At 50.3% G+C, this 7,165-nt stretch overlaps 1 long non-coding RNA gene across 1 annotated transcript; it reads right to left on the bottom strand.

Moving 5' to 3' along the window:
- Positions 1–766: 766 nt before the first annotated feature.
- Positions 767–2,850, bottom strand: LOC142360548 (uncharacterized). The gene is made up of 4 exons (XR_012763153.1): positions 2,809–2,850; positions 2,676–2,722; positions 1,156–1,241; positions 767–947 (listed from the first exon to the last, which is right to left on the bottom strand). It is a non-coding gene; the product is annotated as an uncharacterized LOC142360548 (long non-coding RNA).
- Positions 2,851–7,165: the final 4,315 nt, after the last annotated feature.

Here is a 7,165-nt window from a genome sequence, read left to right as displayed (position 1 = left end):
ATGCAAAATCCAGTACAGAGTGCTGCAGTAAAAAAACGCAATACAGCATCATACAAAGCATGATGCTCTCAGGTAACATTCGATACAAGTACAGATTGATGCAATGCAATACAAAACACAGTACAGAGCCGTGCGATGCAAGACGGTCCCAGGTATCGCTCGCTACAAGTACAGAGCGCTGCAATCCAAGACCGGTACAGACACAAACAATGCAATGCTAGATCAAATACAGAGATCCGCAAGAAAAAAACAATACACGGCTATACAAGCCTATACATATTCAAATACAGAGCTCCACATTACAAAACACAATACAAGTTCATACAAGGCAATACAGTCTCCGATAGCAGTCCACGCAAGTAGCGAGTGCTGCAGTGCAACACGCCCAAACATTGAAATAAAAATTCAGATATAGAGCACTACAACACAACAACAATACAGAGCAATACAAGGCAATACAAAAAAAAAAACCAGTGCTACAAGAAAGAAATACAGGGCCGTACAATTCAATAGAAATAGAGCACGGCAATACAACACACAATAAACGACTATTCAGTGCGAGACACTCACGTGGCATGCGATACGAGGCGTAATAATACAGTTGAAAAGAACACAAAACGCTGCAAAACAATGCAGTCGCAGATGGTGGTCAAAACCAATACGGAGTTCTGAGAAGCCAGGATGTAAGACCTGAGCCCGTAACGAGGCAGAGATGAAATGCTGCAGGGGAACTCTATGGTAGCAGAACTGCCACGAGCCGAGCTTTCACGGTGGCCTAGATCACCTCCGCAAAGGGGACTCTCCAGAAAGACCTCTGATGAAAACCACACCTTAAGCTCCAGTCGCAAGATGAGGAACGCTTGACCAAGGCTCCAGGCCAAAGCAGCGAAGCTTGAGACACCCAGTGCACACCGACCAAAGTGCACAAGAGTGCAGAAGGTAGATACCTGTACAAAGCATCACATACAAGACTAATCACACAACACAAATCACACTGGGAAACACACACAGGCCAGAACAGTCACACCCTAAAGGACAGATGCCAGGACCTCTGTCCGCCCCAAACTTAACGGACCCTAAATAGCTCCCTCCGCAACCCTGGTGTTACACCTCCTGCCGGCCTCACCCCACCCACAGCTTGGGCCCTGGACTTACCTTTGAGGGAAGGATGCAGAATCCATCCTCATTGAGCACATCATAAAATCAGATGCTCCTGCATTCCACATGTTCTACGTCAGTATCTGCGTAACATATATAAACAAACACGACTCACTAACATTACTGACTGGAAGCATCACATTAGCAAACACCGCTTCCTTCCACAAGATACCCAGTTGCTCATACGTAACTTAGGAAGTCCAGCAATATCGGTAGCATTTTGGAATACTGTCTACAGTCCAACAAAAGCTTGCCATTAAAAACAACCCCCCCCAAAAAACTAAACTTGAGGCCCCACACCTACAAGGCTGAACACTCAACATTCAGTCTTCTTTGCCACTGCTGATCATCCCCTCCCACATAGCTCCCATCGTCACTTCCAAACACCGTTGAAATGATAGACTGCACAGCCTGCCGAGGAGCAACTCCATGCGAGCTTGCTACCCAACCGCTGCCTGAACAGTCGAGGCCTATCAACAGATTAAGCATGATCTCCTATCGCTATGCCACCTGACCCTCACTCTACACCCCTGGGCAGAGAAACACGAAACAAAACACACACACAGACGCAGACCAACATTACACACACCACCACAAACAATGGGATTCAAAGAACAGAGAAAACTCTCGGCAAGAAGAATGACTCCCCAACGGGAGATGCTGTCCTGCAAGACGACCAGCAGGGCCACGATGGCCCAGAACAAGGAGGCTCTACGGCAGCCCCAGAAGAGCAGAGCTGAACAGAATGGTCCGTTACAAGAAGTTACGCTCTAAACAGAGACGATGGATCTGCAAGAAGCCGGCTTCAAGACCTAAGAACATAAGATTGCAGGGAAGAAGTACCACAGTCCATGAAAATGGACCAGAAGAGAGAAGAGCTGCTGACACAGCCTGAGATGACACCGCAAAAGAGAACTGATGGGAAACTTCCAAGATGTGACACCGATCCATGCTTTATACGCAAAACGTAAGATGAGAAGCGCCCAATGGACACTATGCCCAAGAGTACAGGCATTCCAGACCCTAGGAATGGCACCTGATATGCATAATGTGCTCACTGAGCACAGACAGCAATGACAATGTTGAGACACAGGTAAAATCCAAGACACAAAACAGACCACACAGATGACACACCACCACAGACACAGTTCTGGAACTACCCTGCCCCCTTGGGCTACAGAGAAACCCCTTCCCTTGATCCACCCAAAGTGGCCTGTTCCTGGACAGCCCTCTCCCCTACACTACCTTCACAAGCTCTCCCTGAAATGCCCAACCGTTGTCCCCTCCCTCCAGACCTTTCCAAGCCCCTGGACTTAGCTTTCAGAGGGACGTGGGCTCTAAATCCAACCTCGACCAAAAATGCGTTAGGTATCTGGGATGCTCCTGCAGTCACCAGGTTGCACTTCATCACTGATAAAGAGAAAACCCAGAAACACTGCTGACAGGAAGCATCACACTGGCCAAGACAAACCTCTTCCACAAAAATCCCCTCCTCAGAACTGGGGTGCTCTGCTCACCTGCTCGTTCCAGAGTCAGACGCTGCAGCCATCGTTGCTTCTGCTGCCTAAGATACCGAGAGACAAAAAATGATCATTGCTCGCGTGAGAAGTCACCTGGCCCACACCTCTCCTCACTGCCACCCCAGCTCACCTCAAACAGTTGTCCAATGCCACAGGTGTTCCCTCACAGTCCCGGCAAAACCGAAAAAGAGACACCCCGCACTGACTTTGATCTCACACACTCACCGGGCCCACAACTGCCTCACCTTCTCAGACCTCATGTCAGCATGCTGCTTTGCTCCTCCGAGGCTATGTGCGGCCCCTGCAATAAAATCAAAGCTAACAGCACATGCTGAGATACCGCCCAAAACCAAAGCTCGCCTGCATCTATCCCAACCTCCTGCTCCGGTACCTTAGCTGCTCATCCACCCTGCCCCTGCCATTTATGGGTTCCCTGGTTGCCCTGGGCAGAGCAGTTCCAAAGCAAGCACACGCAGGCACAGACAGACACTACACACAACACCACAAACCATGGGATTCAAAGAAGAGAGAAAAAACTCTCCATAGGAACCATGACTACTGGACAAGAGAAGCTGTTGAACAAGGAGAACAACAGGGGCGCGATGGCCCAGAGCGAGGAGACTCCACTGCACCCCCGGAAAATCGGATTAGAACAGAATGGTCCATTACAAGAAGTTATGGTCAAAACAGAGACAATGGATGTGCAAGAAGTCCGGCTTCAAGACCTAACAGCATAAGAATGCAGGGAACAAGTCCCACAGTCCATAAAAATGGACCGGAAGAGAGAAGAGCTGCTGCTGACACAGCCTGTAACGATGCCGCCAAAGAGAGATGCAAGACTGATCCACGCTTTACGCTTGTAAGGCAAGAAGAGAAGATCTGAATTGGCACTATGCCAATGAGTACATGCATTCGAGACCCCAGGTATGGCACGGAGGCATATGATGAGCTTTATGAGTGCAAAGAGAAACAAGGATATCGAGACCAGAGGAAGGTCTGCGACACAAGACACACCACAACAACAAGATAGCACTGATGACACAGGCTGGAACTGCCCTGCCCACGCTAGCCCTAGGATGCAGGGAAACTCGGTCCCTTTCTGTGCCCAGAGGGGCCCGCTCCTGCACAGCCCTCTCCCCTGCACTAATGTTACAAGCCCTGCCCGCAATGCCCAACTGTGGTCCCCTCCCTCCAAACCCTTCCCAGCCCCAGTCCCTCGACTTAGCTTTTGGAGGGCCGGGAGTCTGAATCCATCCTCGACAACAAGCGTGTTGGCTAACTGGGATGCTCCTGCAGTCAATAGGTCTGCTTCGTCATCTGAAAAAAAAAAAGAGATGAGGACATCACAGACCACACGTGGTGCTGACAGTAAGCATCACACTGGCCAAGACCAACCTCTTCCACAACAATCCCCTCCTCAGAAACACCAGGATGCTCTGCTGCTCACTTGTTCTTTCCGGAGTCGGACACTGCAGCCATAATCGCCTCTGCAACCTAAGATGCCAAGACACGCAAAATGATCATTGCGCCCGTGAGAAGTCACCTGCCCTACGCTCCTCGCTGCCACCCTGACTCACCTCAAGAGCTTGTCCAATGCCAAAGGCGGCCCGCACGGCCCCTGCAAAACCAAGACAGAGACATGTCACTGAGTTGCTGCACAGTACTTTGCTCTTACACGCTGACCCGGTCCACAACCGCCTCACCTTCTCGGACCTCTTGTCAGCATGCTGCTTTGCCCCTTCAGGACTATGTGTGGCACCTACAAAAAGAAAACAGAAGACGCATGCTGAGATACCGCCCAAAACTGCCACCTGCCACACCGGTTCCCACCTCCTGCTCCTTTACCTTGGCTGCTCAACTGTATTGCCCCTGAGATTTACATGTTGCCACGCTGAGGCTCAGGTACCACCTGGGAAACACAAACAGGGATGGTAATTTCACCGACAACAGCACTCCAGAAAAATAACTGCTACTTCAGCCTACTACTCATTGCTCACCTTGCCCGAGTCACCCCTGGTGCCGATATCATGCTTCGCTCGTTGCTTTGCACCTACAATATTGAAAAAAAAAAAAAAAACACCACCAACTGTAAGGCAGTCGTATAGCTACTAATCATGTCTTCCCTTCAACACCACGCGCCAACCCACCTCCTAATGACGCTCTGCTCAGCGCCTCCATTGGTCTTTGGTGCCCATCTTGTTCCCTGGCACCTGAAATAAGTATTGAACAAGTCACCCATATGCTGCTTAAGTCATTAACAATTCCAGATGTATTGATTTGATTTTGGAATAGCGCCCAGAGTCCAAAATACAGCCTGCCATTACATAAAGGAATAAAGGGCCAAACTTAAAGGCCCCCCATGCATAAGCCTTACCACCGTCAACATTCAATCTGCTTTGCTGCTGATGATCGGCCCCTCCCACATGACTCCCATCACCTCTATAAAACACTGTTGAAGTGACAGTCCACACCGTCTGCCGACGGCCGGTCCATCTGATCTCACTTCCCAGCCTCTGCCTAAACAGTCTAGGCCTGTCAACCTATTAACCTCAGCCTCTTATCGCTATGACACCTACCCCTGACTATACCCCTGGGCAGGGCAGCTCCAAGCCAAAACACACACGCAGGCACAGACCAACGTTACACACAACACCACAAACAATTGGATTCAAATAAGAGAGAAAACTCTCTACAAGAACAATGACTGCCGGACGAGAGAAGCTGTCGGACAAGGAGACCGACGTGGCCGCAACAGCCGAGAATGAGGAGCCTCCGTGGCAGCCCCAGAGAAACAGTAGAACCAAATGGTCCCTTACAAGAACTTGCGGTCAAAATGGAGATGATGGATGTGTAATAAGCCTGTCTTCAAGACCTAAAAGCATAAGGATTCCAGGAAAAACTCCCACAGTCCATGACAATGGACCGGTAGAGAGAAGAGCTGCTGACACAGCCTGGAATGACACCGCCAAAGAGAACTGACCAGAAGCTTTCGAAACACAAGACTGATCCATGCTTTACATTTGTAAACCAAGAACAGAACCTCCCAGTTGGCACTATCCAATAGGTACAGGCATTTGAGGCCCTAGAGATGGCATCCAAGGCACCCGATGAACTTCTTGAGTGCAAAGAGCAACAAGGACATCAAGAACAAAGGAAGGTCTATGACACAGAAGACACCACAAAAACAACGTAAGACCACAGACACAGGCTGGAACTGCCCTGCTCATACTAGTCTTCGGATGAAGGGAAACCTCTTCGCTTTACATGCCTAAAGAGGCCCACTCCTGCACAGCTCTCCCCTAGACTAACTTCACAAGCCCTGCCCGCATTGCCCAACTGTGTTCCCCTCCCTCCAGACTCTTCCAGCCCCAGTCCTTCGACTTAGCTTTTGGAGGGCCAGGGGTCTCAATCCATCCTTAACAAAAAGCACATTGGCTACTTGGGAAGCTCCTGCAGTCGCCTGGTTCCGTTTTGTCATCTGAAAAGGAAAAAACCCAGAAACACTGCTGACAGGAAGCATCACACTGGCCAAGCCCAACCTCTTCCACAAAAACCCCCTCCTCAGAACTGGGGTGCTCTGCTCACCTGCTCGTTCCAGAGTCAGATGCTGCGCCATCATCGCTTCTGCTGCATCAGATACCAAGAGACACAAAATTACCATTATGCCCATGAGAAGTCACCCGCTCCACACTCCTCCTTGCTACCAGCCCAGCTCACCTCAAACAGTGGTCCAATGCCAAAGGTGGCCCGCTCAGCCCCTGCAAAACCAAGAGCGACACCCCTCACTCCGTTGCTGCACAATACTTTGCTCTCGCACGCTGACCCGGCCCACAACTGCCTCACCTTTTCAGACCTCATGTCAGCACACTGCTCTGCTCCTCCGAGGCCATGTGCAGCACCTGCAATAAAATCAAAGCAATCAGCACATGCTGAGATACTGCCCAAAACCAAAGCTCGCCTGCGTCAATCCCAATCTCCTGCTCCTTTACTTGGCTGCTCAGCCACTCTGCCCTTGCCTTTTACGGGTTCCCTGGTTTCCCTGGGCAGAGCAGTTCCAAGGCAAGAACACACAGGCACAGACCAACATTACACACAACACCATGGGATTCAAGAAGAGAGAAAACTCTCCGGAAGAAGAATGACTCTGACGGGAGATGCTGAAGGACAAGGAGACTGACAGGGCCGCATTGGTCCAGAGCGAGGAGGCTCCACGGCAGCCCCAGAAAACTGGATTAGAACAGAATGGTCCGTTACAAGAGGTTACGGTCAAAATGGAGACGATGGATGTGCAAGAAGCCCGGCTTCAAGACCTAACAGCATAAGAATGCAGGGAACAAGTCCCACAGTCCATAAAAGTGGACCGGAAGAGAAGAGCTGCTGCTGACACAGCCTGTAACGATGCCGCCAAAGAGAGATGCAAGACTGATCCACGCTTTACGCTTGTAAGGCAAGAAGAGAAGATCTGAATTGGCACTATGCCAGTGAGT

The sequence above is a fragment of the Opisthocomus hoazin genome, chromosome 1 (assembly GCF_030867145.1).
Source record: "Opisthocomus hoazin isolate bOpiHoa1 chromosome 1, bOpiHoa1.hap1, whole genome shotgun sequence".
Lineage (NCBI taxonomy): Eukaryota > Metazoa > Chordata > Aves > Opisthocomiformes > Opisthocomidae > Opisthocomus > Opisthocomus hoazin.
Note: the sequence above shows the minus strand (reverse complement) of the source record. Positions and strands in the feature narration are given on the sequence as shown.